Source organism: Rhopalosiphum padi, chromosome 2 (assembly GCF_020882245.1).
Source record: "Rhopalosiphum padi isolate XX-2018 chromosome 2, ASM2088224v1, whole genome shotgun sequence".
Lineage (NCBI taxonomy): Eukaryota > Metazoa > Arthropoda > Insecta > Hemiptera > Aphididae > Rhopalosiphum > Rhopalosiphum padi.
In genome coordinates, this window is record NC_083598.1 from 91145401 (window position 1) to 91151229 (window position 5829).

Consider the following 5829-nt stretch of genomic DNA (forward strand, 5'->3'; position numbering starts at 1 on the left):
TTAAGGAAACGTTAAGTATATAGAACAATAATTTTATTATATCTTTACTGTTATAATCGAAAACCAGTGAATCGTAAAAATTTTTTCATTATAGACTATTTAATATGTATATATATTAATTATAATGGGTTTATAAAAATTATAAAAATATAAATCCCATGTATTAATCGATCTAGTCTAAAATTAAACTCTAATATTGAAATTTTTTATTTTCTTGAGGAATGCTAAACGATTGAACACATCAGTTGAAGATACTTTTCTTTCATAAATTACAATCGACATTTTTACGATAAAATATGAATTATTCCCATTGAACCATTGAAGTTTCAAGTTTACAAGTTACTGAAATACAACAGATTTATTATATTTAATTATAATGCCTGCAGTAACTCAAATATTATATAAATTTGTTATTCATTTTAATATTATTCATTTGACCTGCATTATATGATGTGCGTGGTGACTGATGAGTATTTATATCAATAAAATAAAATTATCGCAATTAATCAAACAGTTTAATAAATAAAAATATTTAGCAGGTACCTAAAAAGTAAAAATATGTTGAATATGACCTAAACGGATATTCATAATTTACTTACAATTATTATCGACAGTTTATTTTGAAAACACTAAAATATAATACCTTATAGGTATATAATATATAAATGTATTTATAATTAAATTCAATTAATTCTGAGGGTTACCAGTCCAAAAATGATTTGTTATTGAAGGTCATGTCCATGTGTTTGAATAGCCATAAGTGTTAAAAATGTTATGTTTGACTCGAATGATTAAGTGTAATATATATTTTCAATTTATTTAGAGTATTCTTGTAAAATATTACTTATAAGTTCAACGGTTTTTCTTGAGAGGGTGAAACGGTAACAGTTTTGAATAGTTTAGTTAATTGTAGGGAATATTCAGGAAATACTCGTAATTTAAAAATGAAAACTTATGAATATTAAAAGATGTTTCAATCCATGTTTTTCACGAATATTTAAAATGGTCCCATTTAGCACAATACTTTCCATGACAGTTCTATTTGGTTGATATGTTATAAGTGAACCTTTTAAGTTTTCATATTTTCATTAGTACTGTGTCTCATCTTTCGTTTAATGGTTGTGAATCAAAATAATTGTATTTTAACTTTATTTGTTAGATCTGTTGGAGATTATTTTTTATGTATTTAATATTTCATTGGCATACCTAGTTTAATTTACGTTTAAAAATCCAAACATTTTCACATTTTCAGTTGAAATTAATAATTATAAATATATATTTTATACGTCAATTGGTACGTAATAAAAGTATAATATAAAAAAGCCCCTACAAAACATGCATATAGCTTATTTATTTTTACCAAAAAATTAAATAATTTATCATGATCATTTTTTGTATTTAAAAACAATTTTATAAAATTACTTCGAACACACAATCGTTCGCGTGCATAATATTTCTAACACTTGACCATTGACGTACTTTTTATTCGAACACGCTTGACCTTCGGGATTATAAGCCACTCCCAAATCATTAAATGTATAATACGTATATAGATCTGGAAAATATAAATAATTTGAAATTAAGGGATCAAAGTTATTAAATAAAAAAAAAATTGAAAATTTTACATTACTTAGCTTTTTTTATTTTCTAAAATAAATGTGTCTAAACCCATTATTTTTCACCTTTAAACATTCACAGTTATTTGAAATAAAATTGAAAATGAAAAATTAATTATTAAAAAGTGTTTAAAATTTTAAATATATGTGTCTTGGTTAATTTCTCTTGGGTATATTTTTTGACTAGTAATGAAATTAAAAAACACCATTGAATATATATATATATATACATAATATAATACAACAAGGAAATCCACTCAGAAAATGGGAAACGCAACGAGAACAAACACACCAGTAATAAATATAAATTAATTAAATGATTTGTATTACGATGATATTCAACCATTTAGATGTATTTCATGATAATGAACATAATATTATTATTTATTTAGTGTATATATGTGATAAAAGACATAACAAATAGTATAAATGTTATATTTTAGGTAACTAATACTCCAGTAGCATAAATCTTTAAATTTTACAAGCAAAACGATGAAATTCGAGGAAACACTTTAAAAAACATTCTCAAAAGAATTATATGAATCATTGTCAGAATAGAAATACGTTTCGAAAGAACGCAATGAAAAAAAAGTGGTAACAAACACGTCAGGACGTAAGTTCATTTGCCAGGATGGTGTTCGTACTTAATTGTAGTCAACAATACGTCAATATGACATATTATGCAATATATCGCCGACGTATTCGGAATATCCATCTCGAAAATAATATAATATATTCGAATCGCAAATCAGCGTTTTGACTTGCGCAGAACATAATACTGACATGTCACTATACGATATATATTTATAACTAAACATAAAGAGAGTGGGAGACTATAAGTTCGTCAGTAAAATTTTAATGTTAAATATCTTTTGAAAATAGTCATAATAACACTCATAATTGATTGGAAAACCACACACGATCTAAATTGGGTTTACATGAACTCCATATAAAACAAAATGGATAATTGTTTATTTTACCAATAGTATCGGATTGATAATAATTAGAGAGTTAATGTAAATGTATACATTTACCTTAAAATTTGAGTTATTAATTTCCAGGAAGTTTTAAAATAGTTGAACACATATTTTAAAATTTAGGCAGGTGGCTTGCAGGTATACAAATGTACGATAATGTGGGTTAAGGGAAAAACGCCAGTGTGTCAGAGGATACGTATTATGTAACAGGATATAGCTATTGCATGTTCGGCCGTACGAAGGGTGTAGGCGTAGAGTAAGTATTAATAATGATAATGGGTAGGTATACTAGGAAAAAATCAAATTTTAACGCGTAGGTCGAGGAGACGACGAGAGTGATAGCGAGAGATAGTGATAGTGATAGTCTCGATGTTTCGTGTTTATATATGGGCAAATGCGCGTGACGAAAACTCTCCAGAGGGTTAACCACAGTGCTTCATATAATATATAGGTAAGCGTCTCTTTTCGACGGACACATTTGTTATATACATTTACTATTATTGTTGTTATTTGTTATTATATTATTATAGTAGCCGAGAGTACTGTTGTATTATGTATATACTACATATATTGGTTTTAACGATCAGATATACATATATATATATATATATATGTGTATATAATTTATTATATCCCTTTTGAATAGTGAATGTTATCGAAGTGGCTTGAAATAAGTGAGGGTGGATATAAATTATATAATAATATTCAAATATCAAACGTATCACTCGAAACATATAGGTATGTATATATATTACATAATTCAGTGTTAAGAGATGGTATCGATTTATGACACTTTGCACTCATATCATTATAAAATGTAGGTATTACATATATATTTTTTAAACATTTATGTTGAATAAGTACATCCCATAAAAAGTATTATAATGATAATAATTCAAATGTGAAAAAATGCACAATATAGTATAGTTTGAGTGGCAGGTGTCAGGGATAACATTTTTTAAATCAGTGGATGTCTATTTATTTATATTATTAAATTCTATTTAGGATTTAAGATCAACGCAGCCCCTTAGAAAAATAAAAAAAAATAAGGATTTTAGGGCACGGTGTGTAAATTTAATTTTTAACAAGATAATTTTTACGGTTAAATGGCCAGCAGCAATATAATACCTAATATATATTTATAATATTATAACTTATTATAAGGAAATCTTTATTTTTCAATATTATATAATGTATTTAGTGTTTAAATATGGTATTGAAGAGCTATACTTAATATATATATATATCAATTGAATATACTTAAACAAAAGAAATACTAGAAGTTAGTATTATAATATTTAATTTTATCCTAAGTATAAAAGCTAAGTTCGTTTATAAGATATAAGAATACGGCTATAGGTCGGGAGACGGAGTTTTGAATAAAATTAAATACAGGGAGGTGCTAGGAAAAGTATTGTTTAAAGTTATAATTATGATGAAAGATTTTAGTTTGAAATTATGTGGACATCTAACTGAGTCAACTTCCATGCCGTAGATTGGACGTAATATTGACAATAGTTTTGAATTATTTTTAAATTATTTGCAATGCGTTTTACAACTAAATGTATAACAATAATCTATTGGTTGTATGTTTCAATAAAAATGTCATAACCGTGTACCTGAAAACGCACGGGATGGATATATTATATTATATAGGTCAAGCGTAACATTATTCAATAATCCTGCAATGATCCTGCAACGGTATAATATAGTGTAGAGGTATTAAGTACGCGTATATATAATAATATAGAACTCGACTGCATGTATTTGTTATTTATTTATGTTATTTGTTCATCTGTTTCATCGTCTCACCGATACGACGATACAGCATAAAAACGCATATAATTATCGAGATATCTCATCTATACGCGTATAACATTCACATCGTCGGATTGAGTTTATCGATAAACTTTTAATATAAATAAAATATGTATATATAAACTATTTATTATATATATATAATTTTGGCGGTGTTATTCAAAGTCACTAAACGTTGACGAGGGGCGACTTGGTGCAATAACATGTGTTTTTTGACACACACACACACACATATATTGTAATATGTATTGTAAGAGGACGTAGTTACTCCAAGGTTTGTTATTACATCTCTGTGATTCTGTCTCTTATATGCGTACGGGACATATGGAGCAAAAACGAGTTCATGAAGGACTGTAATAAATTATTGAGAAAGTGATTTTAGAGGTAAAACATCAATAAATATGTTTATAAATATTGATGAGAACAACTTGACTGTTTTGAGATCATCTTACAAACTTATTGTTTCTAAAAAGAATAAATGTTTATGTGAAAAACGTGTAGATATTATAGTATGAAGTTTCAAAAGAAAATACACAACAAAAAATATTAAGCGATAAATTTAATTTAAGAAAAAAATGCTTCAATAGACGCCCTCGAAAATATTGTGTTCCCGATTTATAAGTACTGCTTATATTATATGCTCTAAAACCTCTTTCAAATCATATTTTCATTCGATGAATCTTCATGGACTTTTAGATTCTGAATGAATAGATGAATGTATTGGTTATACAATTAGGTATGTGTGTTCTATTTTCAACATATTTTTTTAGAGATTCTTGTGTCTATCAGTCTGTTACCACTTTTTGTATAAGAAGTAAAAATGCTTCAATCTTAACCGTGAGCGTGATTTCTGATGAAAATTGAATTTTGTTAATTTGTTGATATTTTTAAAAAGAGAAATTTCACAATATTTTTTAAAATAATCAAATGAAACAAAAATAAAATTTAGAAAAAACAAGAATTTTTCTAAAAAACTAGTTCTTAGCAAAATCTATTTTGTTAGTATTTATATTATTATTTGCTATAATTTAAATTTTGTGAGCATTGGATCTTTTAAAAAATATGCTGTAATAAATGCTCTTTAATATTAATTTTTATTACTTGTATGTATTTAATTTAATTTTTAATTTTTTAACTTTAAATAAGCATTGTCTTATAAATAATTTTAAGATATTAAAAATATTTTCATATCATTAAGTTTCACGAGCCAGATCGTATTGAAGTTGATGTGAATGATAATCAACGTATATAATATACGAGTATAGGAAATAAACGGATCGGCCAAATTATTTGACTTTATTATATTAACATAAAATAAATAATTTTATAATACAACTTTAGTAAGTTAACTATACTACATTTTATAAGCGTTTCAATTTATTTTTGTTTTTATTAAATATTCCATGATGATAGGTATA